Source organism: Ictidomys tridecemlineatus, chromosome 5, assembly GCF_052094955.1.
Source record: "Ictidomys tridecemlineatus isolate mIctTri1 chromosome 5, mIctTri1.hap1, whole genome shotgun sequence".
Taxonomy (NCBI): Eukaryota; Metazoa; Chordata; class Mammalia; order Rodentia; family Sciuridae; genus Ictidomys; species Ictidomys tridecemlineatus.
Genome location: NC_135481.1, coordinates 101,959,072 through 101,979,546, shown reverse-complemented (window position 1 = coordinate 101,979,546; position 20,475 = coordinate 101,959,072).

The following is a 20,475-nucleotide window of genomic DNA, read 5'->3' as shown; positions in this document are numbered from 1 at the left end:
TAAAAAACAAACAGCTCTTTGTTATGATGGTCATGAAGGTGAATTATCTGCAGTCATTAAGTGAGCATTTTAATTTTGGAAGACTTAATTGTTTGGTTTTTATAATAATATGTGATAAATCTGTCAGCAAGAACAGAAGTGTGTGTGCGTGTGTGTGTGTGTGTGTGTGTGCACGCCCATTCTTCAAATTTAAATTTAGAACTTGAATGCATAATAAACTTTCTTGAAAAAAAAATTTGCTGATTTAATTAAAGCCAGACTTCTGTAAGGCTATTCATGCTGGCCTTAACTTTCCCTGTGGTCCAGGTGGGAGAGCTTTGTCATCTTGCCTTCCTTCCTGTCAGTCTCACCCATAGCCATGAATCTTGCTGGACTATTCCAGCGCTCACAGGCTCTCCCCTCCTTGAACTCACAGCATTCCTATAGTCTAATATGAAAAATTTTTAAAATTATCTAGTCTTTAATAGTCCATTAATACAGCACGTGCAATTTCTACTTCATTGTTCTTCAAAGTTCTGCAAGGACTAGCTTTGCTTTTTGTGCTGCCTTCCTCTGGCGTACCTAGGGACAGTGAAAATTTATCTGGTGGTTTGAGTTGCAAATCTTTCATGATCAAATTTAGGTAGAAAAGTCTCTAGTTTGAAGAAATAACTTCTTCTGGCCCTCTATTTCACTCTATCATCTTCTATCATATAGTATTTATTTCTGAAACCTAGGCTTAATAGTAGGCAATGAGGACGCTGAAGATACTTAAATGCAGATTCAAATACCTTTAGGGATCAAGCATATGGTTCTATGACAGAAGGAATGTGGGGAGTGTGGAAATCCCAGAAAGTTTAACTCTCATACTAACCCTGTGAGGTAAATAGAGACCTACGTTTGTAGATCCCACTTTACAGATGGGGAAATGAAGGCACAGAATGATTAAGTGACTGACCCACGGTCATAATTTAGATTGGAAATGCCACCCCCCCAGCCAAAGACCATTTGCTAAAGATATATGTACAACTATGGTGCTTTTGGGAGTGAGTAGTAGAACCTTAAGAAGATGGTGCTCAATGGAAAGAAGTCTGGGCTTGCTCTTGTAGAGGATATTGGGACTCTAGCCCCTTCCTTTCTGTTTTTGCTTCTTAACAGCCATGAAGTGAGCAGCTTTGCTCCACCACACACTCCCTGCCATGACATTCTGCCTTAATATAAGCTCAAAGGAAAAGGGACAAGTGACTATGGACTGAAAACACTGAAACTATGAACCAAGATAAACCTTTGCTCTTTGTAAGTTGATCATCTCAGGTATTTAGTCACAGAGGCAGAAAACTGACTAATGAATAGGATTATGGCCGGGTTCAATCCAGGCCATCTGGCACCAGAATCCATTCACTGGGGAATCAGAGGTGTAATTTGGAAACCCAAATATCAGGAGTTCCACAAAGACTGAATGTCACAGAAAGATACATTGGTTAAACAACACGGAGACCAATTAGAGAAATAAAAAGACCAAAGTTCATCTACTTTTTTGGCCAGGTAAGTTTCATATCCTTGATAAATGAGGATTGATATCCAAAAGAGGCCAGATTGGGGCATAATGGAGCAAGGGTAGTGAAACACCATGAGAAAGATCAGTGCTGTACGACAAAGGATCCTGAAGAGTATGAAAGATGTAAATCATGGGGTTGGATGCTCAAGAAAGGGCCAGAGAAACTCAGAGACAGAGCAACTATGACCAAACATTCCCCAAGTCCATTAGAAAGCGAAGTACCTTGACAGGAAATGCCCATATGAAGTTACGGAAAACACAGGGATGCAACTGAGGCACAAAGGAGACCATCCCCTCAGAGATGATTGTTAGGCCAGGAGAAAGAGAAACAGTCAAAAGGCTTTGACTCCCTGAAATCTGGCTGTTTCTTAAATACTGGTTAAGAGTGAAACATGTGAGCTCATCTCTCTACTCGAGTTACCGAGAGAATACTTGTAGAGTTCAATGATTGCCATGGTTTCAAAACCCAATCAGTATGAAAGACCAAGAGTGATTCCCACTATACCATCTCACTCCAATTTCCAGGCTCCTTTTTTTTTTGCCATTTCATACTTTGAATTTGTCTCTCCCCCCTAGGAGGGAAAAATCTACAACATCCCTCGAATTTTAGGAGAGTCAGGTGCTTGCACATAGACCAGGCCTGTCTTATATAGCCTGAGCTATATAAATTGTGGAGAAAAAGTGTGGGGATACTTGGGTCCTAGGCATGAATAATTGGATCTGTGCTAGTGTGGGTGACAGGCTCTTTGTTATCTTCTACAACCCTACTTTAAGGCATTTTTTTTTTAAGTCCCAATACCGCAGGTTGGGAAGGATACTTAATTAATAGGTTTCTATCGCCATAAGCACTTTGGATGAAAGGTGTATATTGCAGTAATTCTGAAAAACGTTTTCCACCTCTGCTCTGTTGACCACACACACACACACACACACACACACACACACACATCTTTTTGCCTTTTGCTCTTTTATCCACACTGTCTGATGGAGCTGATTGAAGACAGCTTGTTATGCTTGTCGACCAACAAGAAGAAGAGGAAGAAGGGAAAAAACAAAACAAAAACAAACCTCTAGTTATGTGCTAGGATTCAACGCTAAATCATGTGGTTCTTGAGCTTTAACTGAAAGGGGTGTGGGTGTGTTACCGCTAGCTTGGGTCTGCAGAACTGCAATTTGGGCCTGGCAACCACTGAGTGGGAAATGGCTTTCACAGCTGAGTAACTCTGTAATTTTTCTCTACAAAACATGGGCTGGTGTTAGTAGGGCTCTGTTGGTAATCATGATTGGCTGCATTATGTGCTACCTTGGCTGGTAATCCCCCTAAATGGTTTTCCAAGTGCTTTTGTATCCTAAGGACACATAGCATGAGGATAAAGGGGCTGGTCTCCAGTTGGTGCAGGCACTCTGATGTCTGGGTGCTTTAATGGAGAATCATGCCAGTGTTCTCAGAGCAGCTGGCCTGGGTGTTCATAAGCTATATGGTCCCTGAAACGGTTTTCTGTTCTAATAGGCAGCAGGCCAGGATTGAAGAAGCAGCCAAGCCTCTTGGAAATGCATACACCTGTTTGGTGGAAAAGGGTTATTCTTCCCTTATTTCTCCCTGATTCTCAGGCAGCTGTCCATGGATGGAACTGATCATGTTTCCATATTTTCTTCTTTGCCCTAAGTTCAAGTAACTTCTTCTTTTCCTTGGAAAACTGCCTATTTCATATCTATGTTTTGCTCAGGACCTCCTCTATCCCCTGAGTTGGGATAGCTCAAGGTGACTTTTCTGATTCTTAGCTCAATAACAAAACTCTTTGCTCAATAACCAGTTTTAACCTCCTCCAACGTAGAGTCACATTCCCTATTTCTATGACAGCACCTTTCCATAGGAATTAATTTTTAAAATTTTGACTATGGCTAGTGCTCTCTAGCCTCTGGAATGATTTTGTTGTCAGTCTCTTAAAGCTCTGTATCCCAGTTCTAACCATACTTGGTAACTATAATTATCACCTATATTGGGCTAATTTTCTAGCTATTGAATCACCCTTGCCCTCTGTCTAGCCATGAACATCATCTATCATCTTTTTCATATTTGATTGTTGACTGTTACACGTGCTATATCCCAGAAGGGGAACACCATGTCCTTTTTCAAAGAGCCTGTGGTCTAATAATAAAGACAAATGTGGATACATTATGGTTATAAGAAAACACATTTGAGCCAGAGGTTAACCTAGGAAAAGTAAGAGTGTAAAGATAAGCCGTTATCTACATGCAAGTATTGGTATTGAAAGTACTACTTATCATATATAATATGTAAATCTAAATGATGTTACTTACTAGAAGCATTTATTGCTGGACAGCAGTAAGTACATTAGCTCAAAAATCATGCTTCATTTGTGTACCTTTGTGCTGGCCATTGTGCGTAAAGACCCTGGTGATGCCCTCTCTCCTCTACTTTCAGGATAGTCACAGTCTAGAGCTAAGAAAGCAAAGTGAATCCAATATTACATTGGAATATGAGAAGTACTAAGACATAGACATCATAGGAGGCTCCCACAACCCATATGTGGGTACTCAAGTTTGGTGGCAAATTTTCAAAGGAAGACCGTTCTCCTTACAGACTGGGTTTTACTCAAAGGGAGAAGGAGGAGGGCAAGTGCAAAGAGAAAAGAACATGTGCAAAGAATGGAAAGCAGAGAAGCAGCATGATCTGTTTTTCCATAGTAATAAACATAAGCTAATAATGTTACTCAGTGGGTTTTTGGAACCAGTTTGCCTTTTCAAAGCACCTTGAAGTGCATGATGAGATTCAATCTTCACTTTGGTTGGAAAAATACAAGGTAAAGTATTGTGTCATATTGTGTGATAGGTTAAGAGGAAGCAAGGGAAATCTACTGTCATCCATGGAGCTGCATCTACCCTGGAGTTCCGCTGTCATGTCTGCACTGGGATGGAGCTGCTGGAGGTTGGTGTTCTTCTTCTGAGATGAGAGTTTCACCCTGTGCTTTGCCAGGGCTGGCTGTGGCCTGTGGGAGATGCCATGGAGATGATAACAGTCCCCCGGCCTACCTCACAAATGATAATTGAGTTGTTATTTGGAGATTTGTCATTCAGGAACATTTTTCTTAAAACAATTTAACCAACTATTAACTCAGTGGAATCTCATCTAGAAGCTAAAAATGTATGCATATGGCCCGAGGACACTTACTCGAGAGACTTGGTTGAAATCAGCCTAGGTGAACCTACAAGATGTGAGCGCCCCTCGAGAGAAATTTAAAATTGAAATTGATTCTATCAAAGCTGTCTCAGTTACAGTAATAAAATATCTCTCCATCCAGAAAAGTAGAAATATCTGAAAATGAAGACAAATGTGAAAATATTCTTGACATCAAGGAAGACCTGAGGAGTGCAAATTTAATGTAGGACATAACTAGCAATTAACAGCCTTGTCAATCTCCAGGCTTTTCTTTGCTCTGCTTGGTGAATATTGTTAGTAGAACACTTAAGTATTCAATAAACATTGCCCTCTGATTGAACTAAATTAACTGTCATTTGTTTATTTATACAGTGGGGAAATCTAAAGTACAGGTTGGCAGAGCAGAATCGCCATTGGCCACTCAGTTTTCAAGGTTAGAATTTGGAAGTGCATTTTAGGCATCCTCCTTTTGTTCCTTATTTAACTCCTAGGATATACTCCCTGCTGTATTTGGATTAATTGAGTCACTACTGGAAATTCTCTTTGATTTTCTTTTGCTAATTGAAAAAAGAGTACCAATTCCCAAGTCTCCCTGCAGGCTTTATGCAGACATTATTTTGAAAGTCAACATGGAAAAGAGAAAATTACTGGTGTTTCTCATGAAGTTTTTGTTTTAAAATTGAAAGAAATATTGACCCATTGAACCATGAGTAGATTTCTAGGGTTTGAGAGTTTATTGAGGCATATTTATGGAGCTTATTATTGGCTCATACACTATTGTATTTCAATGCTTATCTAAAGAAAACACGAGAGGGCATTATCTTTCTTCTCCTAAAAGGGAACTCTAGTTATGGTATATTTTGTCAAATGTAAACAATGAATTATATTGATATCTCCATGAAATACCTCAGCTTGTGATGTTTTTGCTACAGAATTGAAGAATTCACTCTACTAGAACATGTTTTTCTTCCTTTTTAAATCCTTCTAAATACTATGATTATTAATAATCTTGTCCTTCTTTTGAAGAGAATTTTCTGTGCCTACTGTTGTAAAGATGAATAAACTGAAGGTGTTTCTTTAAAACATACAATGAATATCCTTATATACTACTTTATTCACTGATTTGAAGGTTTTGTTAAGAATTTAAGGTTGTTTCATTTTCCCTAACTCATATCAAAACTTAGGAACAACTCATTCTTTGCATTTTTAAAAACATCCAATGCTCAGAACTGAGACCATGTATCTTTTTTAAACTGAATATGGTGGTGCATACCTATAATCCCAGCAATTTAGGAGGCTGAGGGAGAAGAATAGCAGGGTGGAGGCCAGCCAGGGCAATTTAGCAAGATCCTGTCTCAAAAAAGAAACAAAAAGGCCTTGGAATGTAGCTCCATAGTACAGTGCTTACCTACCATGACCAACATCCTGGATTCAATGCGTAGTACAGCAAACAAACAAACAAATAAATAATCATTTTTCTTTATGCTGTGAAACTCAATTATTTGAAGATCGAGTCATGTAGACCTGGCACTTGGAATACTGGCAAAATAATGAGTTGCTGAAGACATTCACCAGAACAAAGTTGGGAAGTTTGTTAAGTTGGTGTTTCAGAGAACTCAAGAAATGTCACATTTTTTCTCTTGTCCTATACTTTCTATTGTCTTCTTCCTCTGCCTTTTAAAATATTAAAGTAGAATAAGCAGTTGTATGAGATAAATGACTGAATTAGATTCTAGCACTCTCATTAGCAAGCCACAGAAACCCTGATTTCTATTGGCTCAAGCCAAGATGGAGCTATAGAAGATGTTCCAGGACTCTTTAAATTTGTGCTGCAGGCAAAAGTTGAATGGATCAGTTCTCTAATAGCTACAGCGATGGGAGAAGACTGACAGAGGAGCAGAATATAACATAGATCAATAATGATGGAAGTATTCTGTGACATCTGTTAGCTTTAGCAAAGCCTACACCCTGATTTACAAAGGAGGATCCATGGGGCAACCATCATGGGATCCATATCTTTCCAAGAATGTGTGGACCAGGTTCTAAGGGACCATGGATAAGGAAAAGGGTGACCTCAACTAATGTGTTGGTCAGCTTTGCATTGCTGTGACTGAAATACCTGATAAGAACAACTTAGAGGAGGGAAAAATTATTTGGGCTCATGTTTTCAAAGATTTAGTCCATCTTGACTGCTCCCATGGCTTTGGGTTCAGGTGAGGCAGAGAAAAACTGCTCAGCTCCAGGCACTCAGAAAGCAGAGAGAGGGAAAAATGAGCAAGGAGTCACAAGGAAGGTGCACCCTTCTGAGACCCAACCTTATTGACCCACCTCCTCCAGCCATGCCCAACTTGCCTATGGTTACACCCAGTACATTCAAACTAGGACTAATAAGCTACAACTCTCACAATCTAATTATTTTACATCTGAATATTCCTGGATTAACTCAGGAGCTTTTGGGGGGACATCTCATATCCAAATCATAACAGCTTGTACAGAGAGTAACAAAGACAAAATTAACCTATTTGATAATTATCCAAATTTCCATTTCTAGGACTGTAGAAAACCCTGATTACATGGATAATGGAATGGCAAAGTTTCAAATTCTGAATGGCTCAATGTAAGAATATAATCTGAGTGGCTTACAGAAAGGAAATACAACATGAGAGCACATGCATATGGTTTACTTTGGGGTAGAAGCCAAGTGGATTGGCAGAAAGGCCTTGTTGGTCATCAGATATAGGATCTGAGTACTTGAAAATGATGATCCCAATAATATTAGGAAGAGGTATCCAAATGATAGAGTTCAAGATACACGCCAAGAACAAGCCAGTGTGTATGAACTTCTCTGAAAGTTGACCATATGGTGTGAAGCAGATTTATTACTTAAAGAAAGGTTTAGATAATTTAGTTTCTCCTTGTGGAGGACTTGACTGTGGTTTAGAGTTTTATTAGTACAATATGATAAACGTCAAATGCTTTTAAAAACTTGATTCATGTTACCAATATGGAAAATAGTAAATATTAAATACCATTAAAGTGATTGAATTCAAGCAATCTCTATTCTTTGGTGACATTTGAAAAGACTAGCACCTATACTAGCACCAATGTCATACATATGAAGAACAAGGATTGGAAGAGATTTTTGATATCACCAAGTACCAAGTCACTACTAATATGTTGTATTAGGCTGCTGATTTTTGTATACATGGCCACTCAAAGTATACTTTAGCTCACATTATATCATCACTTCATTTTCATGACCACCTTTTATTTAAATAAAGAATACTATTTCATTTATAAATGCCAACCCATTATGCCCCAAAGGAGAAAGAGGCCCAAGTTCCAAGATATTATGTGACTTTAACATATGGAGTTAAGAGAAATACACCTAAGAATACATACACACTTAGGGAATTCACTATTCATTATGAAATCTGCATGCTCCACCTTAGCTAAACCACCTCAACCTTAAGAGCACTGAGGAAAGCTGAATGAACAAATAAATTTGATTTTAGCTCATGAAATTTTAACAGGGTTTCCCGACTTCAGCCTGTAAGTACTCTGTTGGGGGAGTTGAAACTCTCAGGTTGACTTATGAAGAGATAAACTCAAAAAGTAGCACCAAACAACCTCCCTTACCTGGGGTCCTGATATAAGTAAAAATGACAAAGAACCCGCTGGAACTCCTGCACTCCCTTTGCTTCCACTTCTATTGACAATAAGGGATCTTTATTATCCAGATAAGTAGAATTTGAAGGGCTCATGAATGGAGATAAGGTAAAGCAGAGATAGCATTTCCAGAATCAGTTATTATTCTGAGTTAATTTTTTTTTCAAATAAAAAACTTTCTCCATTTTCTTGCATGGTTAATTAATCTTGAATATGATGGGGCTTGATTAAAACATTGTGCTTAGATTTTCAGCTGTGGGTTTGGGTTTTAATGAAATAGCTTTGATATTTCATTAATTATGCCCCATTGAATTGGCCTAACCTACTTGCCCAATGTGCAATTTCAATTCACAGTAATTATAGGAATTCATTCAATCACTTGACAGATATTTATAGGACATTTACCATGTATGATTGAGACATAGCTAGAAATTTGGGATACCATGATAGTCAAGACAGATATGTTTCCTGATGCATTAGTTTACTAGAGATGCTTTAATAAAGTATGAGACCACAAATTGGTTGGCTTAGAAACTAGAAACTTACTGTCTCCTAGTTCTGGGGACTACAACTCTAAAATCAAGATGTTGGAAGGGACAATTTCTTCTGTGAGGTGTGTCTTCTTGACTTGTAGATGACTATCTTCTCCCTGTGTCTCTTCAAATCGTCTTCCCTCTGTGAGGGTCCATACTTTTGTACACATTTCTTTTTTTTTTTCATAAGGACACCAGTCTTATCCAGTTAGGGGTGCAACCTACCCCAGTATGCCCTCATCTGAACAATATTCATCTGCAATGACTTATATCTACAGTAAACTCTTTCCAGATAAAGTCACATTGGGAGGTCCTGGAAATTAGAACTTAAACACATAACATTTAGGGGGACATAATTCAACTGATAACACTTGATCTACAATTTCTTTTCTTTTTTTTTTTTAACTCCAATGGAGGTCGTTGGACATTTAAAAAAAAAACAGGTATACTGAACATTATGATGGAGCATGGGTCTGGTAGTTGGGGAGCGCACAGTGATGATAAGGAGATGATTTTATCCAACGGCAATATAAATAGACTTTTAAGTAGGATTTTGACATAATTAAATTGGTATTTGAAAAGCTTTCGTATGGAAAATGAATTGTTGGGGGAAAACACACATTGAAAGAGATCTGGTCTAGCATAGAAGTGGAAAGAATGGAGGACCTGAATGAATTAAAAAGCATGTTTACATTTGAATAAAATTTAGCATTTAACTGAATGAAGGAAATGAAGAGCGGAGTTAAAGAAAAGCTGAGTTTTTCAAGCCATTTGTTGAAAAGGGAAATATATAGAAAGAAGAGGAAAAGCTAATATGGTCATTGCTGGCCATGTTGATAATTAGATATCTCCAGAAAATACAAGTGGGCCTGTCAGTAGACACAGCAGTTTTATCAATCTAGATCTCAAGAGAAAGGGATAGACTTGAGATAAAGATCAGTGTAACATCCGTATGTGGTGCAAGGTTTTGGCAGAAAAGAGATGGCATACTGGGGGAAAAAAAGTCACTTGGGAAGATAATTGAATGAACTATTTACAAAGTCACTGTCTGCATTCAGAAAACTCAACAAAATCTAGTGTGGTGGATACTTTGAAACAAGCAACCACTGGAAATTGCTACCATACCTAGGATTGAGGAGTAAAGGAGAAGAGGTCATTAGAAACTGTCGAAACTTACAGCTACAGTAGAGGTTTGCTTAACAGAAATGGTCTTGAGTAAAGGAATGTAACCCCTGATAAACAATACCTGGAAGGTAAGAAAATAGAAAAAATTAATAACTAACTTCCAGTTTTTAGTCCAGTATGTAAAGAGATTGGGAGTTGCTACTCTAAGAACAAATAACAAGCTGAATAAACTGAAAGTTTCTAACTCTGCATAGACTCCTAAGAGAAGTGAGATTACCGGAGCAAACTACTGCCCCACCCACCCAACTGGAATCACAACTGGAGCAAACACTATGAGCAGAAACCTCCGTGGGAACCAGTTCAGCATAGGACATCCTGAACTGTAATTGGCAAGTTGCTGAAGGCTTAATGTGAGGAAGTCTGAGAATGAATTCCAGGAGGACCTAGTCATGCAAGAGAGGGGACATGTTAGTGATATATATTTTTTTTTTTACAAGAGATCAACCAGGTTTTCACAGTGAGTATCAGAAAAATTTCCCACACTTGAAGCAGGGGGGTGAAAAAAAGGAACCATCTTGAAACAGATGACACAAATGTGCAGAAAGAAAACTTGAAAGAAAAATAATCAAAATCTTTTAGTACTAAGAAGAAATTATAGGGTACAAAGTTAATATATGAAAACCAATCACTTCTTGTTGAGAGCCACAGACAAGTCAAGATGACACCTGGCACTTTGCCAAAGAGGAGTGGTTTGAGAAGTAATGCCAGTGAGCCATTAAGATGAAGAGATTCCTTAATGACTGACTGCTGTGTCTAGATTATGTCGATTAAGTTGTGTGTAATCATTGAGATGATGAGGATGCCTTATTGGTTGACTGCTGTATCTAGTTTATGTTAATTAAAATAAGCTGTGTGTAATTAGTTAAGTATATATACCTCTGCTGTCCTGCAATAAAGTGGCTCCCACTGTATCAATCTTCACAAGTTGCTTGTCACCCCCCGGTTAGTTTGCCCAGCCAGACTGTGGCAACTTTTATATACTGACAATATACAAGGAGAATTTAAATGAAAAACAAAATATCATGTATATTAGTAAACATAAAAAAAGATGAAATATTTACACATTAATTTTTAAAAATGGGAGCAAGTCACACACAAGAAAAGCTATGCAACAACTCTGATAAAAGATAACAAAGGAGAAATAAGCAAATGGAGAGAGATTTCATGTTCTTGCATGTAAATAGTTGTGTTAGGTTTTTGTTACTGAAACCAAAATACCTCCCAAGAACAACTTAGAAGAGAAAAAATTTATTTTGTCTCACAGTTTCAGTTTATGATTGGTGGGTTCCATTCCTCTGGGCCTGAGGTGAGGCAGAGCATCCTAGCTGAAGGTCTCAGTGGAGAAGTGCTAACTCTGCTCATGGCAGCCAGGAAACAGAGAGATGAGGGAAGGCATCAAAGGGAAGATCAACCCTTTCAGGACACACCCATCCTACAGTTAACACCCAAACTAGAATGGACTGATTAGGTGACATTTCTCATAATCTATTCATTTCACTGGCATTGATATATGACCTTTTGTGGCACACATCATATCCAATGCATAACAATAAGTCAATATTTTCAAATGATCAGGCCTTGTCAACTTGGTCTATAGATTGAATGTAATTCTAATCAATATCCCATTGAATTATTTTGTAGATGTCAATAAATTTATTCTAAAGGAGGCAAAAGAGCCACAATAGCCAAGACAATGTTAAAGAAAAGTAGAGAGAGGACTGATATTACCTTATCTCAATACTTACTATAAGCAATAGTATTCAAGAAATTATTGGATTGGTGAAAGAATAGACAAACAGACCAATGGAACAAAACAAAGAGTCCAAAAATTAGACCCATGTAAATTTAGTCAGCTGATATTTGACAAAGAAGTAAAGAAAATACAATGAAGAAAAAAAAACAGCCATTGAAAATCTGATTGAGCAAATGGACATCCACATTAAAAGAATGAGTCTAGACACAGACCTTAAATTCTGCACAAAAATTTACTCAAGTGTATTCCAGAGTATTGGCATATCATTGTAATGCCAGCTACTGGAGATGCTGTGGCAGAAGTACTACAAGTTTTAAGACAACCTGGGAAAAGTATATGTAATAAAACATTTTAAAAGGATTGGGGAATGTAGCTGAGTGGTAGAGTGCTTCAGTAGCATGCACAAGTCCTCTGTTCAATCCCCAGGATATAGATAGATGTTAGATAGATAGATAGATAGATAGATAGATAGATAGATAGATAGATGAAATTGAATCACAGACTTAAAATGTAAAACTATAAAATTCTTATATATCCCATAAGAGAGGGTCTGAACAACCCTGGGCTTGGTGATTATATTTACTTTTTAAATATAAGCACAACACAGCCCTTGAAAGAGAGAATTGATAAGTCTGGTTTCATTAAAATTAAAAACGTCTGCTCTGTAAAAGATAGTGTCAAGAAAATGAAATGACAAACTAAGAAGACAGAAAATATTTACTAAAGATATATGTGGCAAAGGATTACCATCTAAAATATGTAAAGAACAAGAAACATAAATTTAAAATTTTAAATCTACAAAAACTTGCACACAGATGTTTATAGCAACTCTGTTCATATTGTCAACACTTGGAGTCCTCTAGTAGGTGAATGGATGACTGAACTATGGTATAACCAGACAACAAATATTATTTAGTGATGAATAATTAGAAATGAATAATTAAGTCACAAAAAAAAAGAATCTTAAATATTTCCAAGTGAAAGAAAGAAACCAATCTAAAAATGTTCTATAATGCATGGTTCTAACTACATAATATTCTGGAAATGGCAAAACTGTAGACAGAGTTAAAAAGATAGTGATTTCTAGAGATTGATGGGAGAGAGTAATACAAGCAGAATACAGAGAATTTCTTTTAAGTAGTAGAACTACTCTGTATGACAATATCATGGGGTGTTTTAGTAAGCTTTTCCATGTTTTTACCAAACTACCTAACAAAACAATTTAAGGGGGAAAAGTTTATTTAGACTCATGGTTTCAAAGGTTCAGTCTATGGTCAGCTGACCCCATACCTTTGGGAACAAGATCATAGCAGAAGGGCATGGAGGAGACAAACAGCTCAGGACATGACAGCCAGGAAGAAGAGTGAGAGACCTTTGCTCACCCAGGACAAACTATAAACCCCAAAAGCACACCCTTGTCACCTGCTTCCTCTAGACACACCCTACCTGCCTATAGTAACCACCCAGTTAATTCTTATAAGTGGACTAATTCACTGATTAATCCTTAAGAATTCTTGCATTGTCTCACACATGAGCTTCTGGGGGACACCTGATACCCAAGCCACAACAAGTGGCTCTATACCATTATGTATTTGTCCAAACTGATAATACAATACCAAGAATATACCCTCATTTCAACTATGAATTTTTGGATGATAATGCATCAATGTGGGGTAATCAGGAGTAATAAATATACCACTCTGGTAGAAGATGTGAATAATGAGTATGGGAAATCTCTTATACCTTCTACTCAATTTTGTTGTGAACCTAAAAATTCACTAAAAAATAGCCTATTGATAATAACAAATTAACATCACATCTTTCTTTCTCCTACCATTCCATTAACAAAGCAAAGCATCATCCAAAATACGAAAGATAAATATGACATACTCATAAAAGTCAATTTCCCAGCACACAAACAGGGGATAACAGTACATGCAGTATACAGGCGATTTGTTGTTGGAGAAAGTCACTCAGATAATCTATATATACATGAATGTATACATAGAATGAATGTATACAGAAAAGGAAAGCCTAACACCACAGTTTTGTCAAACACCAGAATTTGAAGGCGTAGAAAAAGTTGGGAAATCACAAAAAAGATTTAGAACAAGTATTTAGAAAAGCAGAGAAGAGTGTGACATTTAACCCAATGGGGAGAAAAAATGTGTTCCAGAAGTAGTCAACTGTGTTAAATACTGTGATGAAGCAGAAGTTTCAGGGTGGCCCCTGGAACTCAGTCGGGGTGGAAACCATACTCTATCCACTTGAAGAGCAATGTGCAGAGCAGGTGAGGAATAGAAGAAAACAAATATCACGAATTTATACATGCAGGGGAGTAGGAAATGTGAAAGTATTTGCATTTTTCTTTCTTTTTTTTAAGGATTGAAGACATTAGCACATGTTGTAAATTGTCATCAGTCTTGCTCTTGGTTTTTTCTCTGGAGAGGGTGGCTAAGCCAGCTACAGAGGAAGATGCTATTGCCTTTATTCCCTTATGAATTATACTCTGTGGTCCCTCCAGGGCTGGCTGCCTGGAACCTAGCTAGAGTCAGCAAGCCAGAACGAGGGTCATCACTTAAAATGCTGACTGACATTGGATCTCTTTTCTGTTCTGTGAGTAGACATCGTGTGGGGCTTTTCAGGGAGAGTCCCGTGGACTATTAGTTCGGTTTAACTCCATTGAGATTATCACAGTATTTACTGATGCCAAGTTGACGAGAGGAAAATTACATTTTAGCTCTCTCCCCTTGCTTTGTCTCACAAAGGCATTTGATTGTATCGCCTATCTTGGGATTTAACCATGAATCTCTAAAGTGCTAGACTCCCTCAGAAGACCAGATGTTGGAGGAGAAAACCACTGGGTTGTTCTACATTATCACATTTTTGTGTTACTATGGCATATGGTGTGAAGCAAATATTAGTGTGTGGAAATATAAAACATCAGGATGCATCTGAGTTATTCCTCCCCAGTTACTTTTGATCTGTGAATGTCGGAAATACTCCATTTCATCACCATATTTATCATTCAGGGTAAATCATGCATTTGGGGGGCATAAAATGAGATGCTTCAGAATTCATACGGTTATCGACTATTGCATATTTCTCCAAAGAAAAATTTGAATTGTACTCTCAATGAGAGGGATTGCTGTTTTAGAGTGTGGCAAAGAGAAACTGAAGTGACAAACACATTATAATGGATTAATATTAAACAAATGCCATTTTTTTCTTTTTAGTTCTAGAAATCAATTAGAATAATGGTTATTTTGTGTGTTTTGTTTGTGTTTTTAGTTTTATGTATGCATTTTGTTTCATTCTACAGTCTTTCTTGAAGTTTAAAATCTGTACATCAAATTTTGATAGATCAAACATTTTCTAAAACATTTCCATTGTATTTTCAGAAGTATGTTTGCATAGAAATTAAGACTCTGACATGTTAAAATTTTTGCTTAAAACAATCATTCATATGAGAAGGTATCAAAATAAACAATGACCAGCATTAGAGAAACTATGAGCAAATGCTAAACCTAGTGTTGGAGGTAAAGTGAATTTTCAGGAGAAAATCTATGGCCAATTTAGTTCCAGGTAGATAAATGGACAATATCAAGTATGCTGAAGGTCCAAATTAAGCATCAGGAAAACCACTGAGTTTGCGGCAATACACATGTCTCAAGGAGAAAATCCAAACTGTTTCTCTTTATTTTGTTATCTAGTGTTTTCTTTATCATCTAGCTTAAACAACAAAACATACAGAGATAGTATAGATTCTGAAAACTATGGAAAAAATTAGTCTGAATTTTATATAAAATAAATGTCATCATTGACTGCTTATAGTCTGTGAATATAAGATAAAGAATATGGAATACTTTAAGTTAAGTATTTTAGGACCTACTTCAAAATTGACTCTTTAATTTTACCCAGGGAACATTTCCCTACTTTTATACAGGTTCATACCCTTTCCCATCATCTCTGCTTTCTCTTCTTCCAACACTCCTATTCCCAAATAACATCAGACCCCAGATATCCCATCATGCTTTCTTTTGAAAATCCTGATTAAATATTCCATCTGAAAATCACCTCTTTACTTTCTGAGGTGTCAGTTTATTTTTTAATCGAACTGTTTAGAACAACAGCTTTTCAGATATAATGACCTATAATTGCAATGAAGTAATGGGTGACATGAGAGGGAAAAAATGAATGCATTGGCATTCTTAGGAAAGTAAGATTTATGGCATTTCTGCTCACCTAACAGAAGGGCTCATAGGCAATCATCTCTCTTTCTTTTCCTTCTACACTCTCCAATCCTTATGGTTTTCTATTCATATTTAAGTCTTGGTTCAAAGATTTACATCGTCTTCATTGAATTCACCTCTTACATCCCCTGGAGGACTTCTGTTCTACTTCCCATCTATTCCCATACCTTGTTTTTATTACCTCCATCAAAGCCATTGAACCACATTTCACATTGTATTGTAATTTTATTTCTTCCCTCTCTAGACTACAATGTCCTTTAAGTCAAAGTTCTGTCATGTTCATGTTCTTTGGCCTTAGCAGCTGGCATAACACATAGCATTAACAAGAAGATACAGAAATAGGAAAAGAAGTAAAATAATTATAAGAGCACAGAGCAAAAGATAATATTTACTGAAGGCTTACTGTGGGCCTAGGTTTGTCTCAACCAATTAACATTTTTAAATTGTTGAAAGTAGATCTGAGTGCAAGGAACAGAAAAACTCCCAATAACAGTGGGCTAAAATGCAGACCTTGCTATTGTTTGGGTGTGGTTTGACTGTATACCTCAAGGATTCAAATATTGGAAGTTTGGTCATCAGCTTGGTGATTTGGGGAGATGGTAGATATTTAAGAGGTAGAGTCTAAAGGGAAGTCTTTAGGTCAAGAGCCAGCACTCTACTGTTTAGACTTTCAGCCTCTTAAACTGTGAGTTAAATAAATTTCTTTTCTTATAAGTACCTAACTTCAGGTATTTTGTTATGGTAATGAAAAACTGCCTAATATAGAAAATGAGTACTAGAGAGTAGGGTTGTTACTATAACTTTACTTTGGAATGTGGAAGCAGCCTTGAAATTGAGTTATGGGCAGAGTTTGGAAGAATTTGGAGGAATTAGGCATGAAAAAAACTAGAATTCTATAAGCGGCTTACTATGAGTGATTCTGGTGAGGGCTCAGAAGACAAAGGAACTAGCTTCTGATGGAAATGAGGATCCAATTGAAAAGTAAATATTATCTTTGTTACACTGTGGAAAATAATTTCACTGCATTGTGTCCATGCTTTAAAACTCTGTGGAGGGTGGAAATGAAAAGTAATGGACTAGTTTATTTGGTGGAAGAAATTTCAAAACAACAAAACATTCAAGCTGTGACACGGGTGTTAGTGACTGCTTTCAGTCAGATTTATAGTGCATCTTGGGATTAAAAGGAAACAGAATGAAAAGATTTGGAAAACTTGAAGTCTAGCCAGTGAAGTAGAGGAAAAGAACATGCAGGGGTGTGACCAACTACTGCTTAGTAAAGAGATTCCTGTGGGTAAAAGGGAGCTAGTTTCCTTGCACTGGGACAATTAGTAAAAGCCTTGACAACATCTCAGATATCTCTAAGACTGCTCCTTCTAACACAGGTCTAGAGGCCTCCATGGCACAATCATTTCAGAGAAATCTCTCCTGGGGTGCCTTCCATGGGCTTGCTTCTTGAGAATTCCTTGGGATTCTATTTCTTTTCCTGATGAAATCCTCCACAGTTGTAGCCATGGTTCAAGTGAGCCCAAGCACCACTTATGCCAATGGCAGACCTTGGGAGGATCTGCATTTTTTTTTTTTTTTTTTTTGCAGTTACAAAGAATATAAGAACTATGGGCTCCTGGTAGCTTAAACTGGGATTTCAACGAAGTCCTGAAAGGCCAGATAGGAAGTTTTCCACAGTGTTAAAGCCTCAGCAGAGAGCCCCAGGTGAGGTCATGTCTAGTACAGCCCAGAGAAGGAAGCTGTAGCTGTATTGGGGATCCCAGAAAAAGGCAAGTAACCCTGTACAACGAACCCAGGAATATCACTGATAATCAGTGCTTAGCATGAGAGAGGTAGCCTACAGCCACATAGCCTCTTAAGGTCTTGAGGGCCTACCACAGTGTGCACAGATAGGATATTTGACTGGAAGTCAAATTTAATATCTGCCCTGTTGGTTTGGGTCTTGATATAAATTATTTACTTCTTTCTACTTGCCTATTTTTCCCTTTTGGAATAAGATTGCTTATCCTGGGCTTTGACTGAGTTATCTTGTGTTTCAGAAGTGTATAACGTGTTTTTCATTTTATGGGTTCTCACAACCGATGGTTTGCATTTAGTCTTAGTAGAGATGTTGAACTTGAACTTTTAAGCAAAACTGGGTTAAGACTTAGGGATTATTGAACATGGAATTTATGTATTTTGCACCATGAGAAAGACCTAAGACTTGGGAGACTGATGTGGAATGCTATGGTTTGGATGTGATGAGTTACCAAAAGGTTCACATATTGGGGGCTTGATTCTGAGCATGGGAGTGCTGAGATAGTGAGAACTTTATAAGGCAAAGCCTAGTAGGAGATAATTGGGGCCATTGTCTTTGGAAAGGATGGTAGTTCTAATGGAACCCCTTTAGCTTACACTAAATAACAGAACAACACTGGCAATTCCCTGGATTTCTGTCCTCTCTTGCTCCCAAACAGGCTTCCCCCATTGTGGTGCCATCCACCATGAGTCCTTTATGGGAGTCAAGCTGGTACAGACACCATACCCTTGAACATTCAGAACTGAGAGCTATATAAACTTCTTTTCTTTATAATGTTATCTAGCTTTGGGCATTTGTTAGAGTAAAAGGAAATGGACCCATGCAGGAATATACTTTTCTCCCAAATTCAAGAAATTAAGAGGAATTAATTTGGGGGGTTTTGAGCTAGTAAGGAGATTATTTAGATTTAGGCTATAAAATAGATCATTTTGATTGCTGCAGAAATAATGGACTGTGAGGGTCAGAGGCAATGGGATAGGAGGCAGAGTAAAAGCAAGGAGAATATAAAGAGACCACTTAGAGACCAAAAGATGATGCTGGTGGCTTGGACCAGGATGCTCATAATGACAAACATTATGAGTGATTAGGTTAGGATATATTTTGATAAATCAGATGTGCAGTGAGAATTAAAAAACATCAAGTATGAATAAAGTTAAACATTATGATTCTACTTGGCTAGGCCCTGGTACCTGGATTCGAGAAAAACTCCAGTATAAATGTTCTCATGCAAATATCTTCTAGATATATTTTAACATTGAAATCAATATACTTTTAATAATAAAGCAATTTACTCTCAATAATAGGGATGGGCTTCATCCAAAAAGATGAAGGGCTTAAGAGACAAAATTAAGATCCACCAAAATAAAAGAAATTCTATTTGCTTCCAGACTGTTTTTAGAATGCAACAGCAATGTCAACAACATTTCCTTGGTTTCCCAGCCTCCTGGGTATGTACACACACCCACCCTCACACACACACACACACACACACACACACACACACACACACACACACATCCTTATTGGTTCCATTTCCCTAGAGAAACATGATTTGTACATATTTTTTTCATAAGAGCTCTTCCAGAGGAACAGAGTTCTAAGGATAAGTTTTCTGATTTGGTTCTAAAGTTTCTGGAATGGGTTCTCTAGTCTGATTAGATTTCTACTAGTAAAGAAAGCAAAAATAGTCCATGGTTCAGTGTGGCAATAAAATACCCCAAATATAACCAGTGGAGAGTCCCAATCAAATATATATGAGAGACAAGGTTCTGGAAGACTATGTATTTGGTACGATAGAAAAATTTTGTCAAACTAATGGGTAAAACAAGATTGGCTAACTTGTTTTTACTTATTTTCCTAATTGTTCTGGAAAAAGTGGAGGAATAAAAAGATAAATTCATGAGTTTAAATTTCCAGTCCATGAATGAACTACATAAATGACTTGAAAGTTTCTATGTCTGCTTATAAAGAGACATTTGTCTCCTGAAGTCAAAGAGCTGAGATTGCTGAAAACCAAACTCAGAGTCTCAATCTGAAAGTAGTTGTGTTATAATGCAAATTGAATTTTCCTCACAGGGTGTCTGCTCTTAAAATAAAGGAATTAATTGGGAAGGAATTAAACCCTTAAAATTTGAATGGGGACATATGGGAAGATCTTGATGAAGCTAAGGACATCAAACCCCTAAATTCTGATGACACAATTTTTGCCAGAAGCAATTATTCTACAATGCATTTGAGAGGATTAAACCAGCTTTCCAAATGAAACAGTCGTGTCTTCTCCTGAGGTCACTTACAAAATACTGCTGATTCTTCTCAGGATCCACTCCTACTCCTGTCTTTTTCTAGACCTATAACTAGATTTGAGTTTCAACAGACTCCTAAAGGTAAGATACAAATTGTTACCAGGAAGATGAGTTCTTTATTTTGAAAGAATTACACAATTTCTCTAATTTATTCAAACAGAAAGGTGGATAACATGTGTGGGAGTTTGTAGTTTTAAGGTGTAGAATTCTGGTGGAAAGTAGGATCAGGCAGAATTTATTGCTCTGGGTTCACTAAG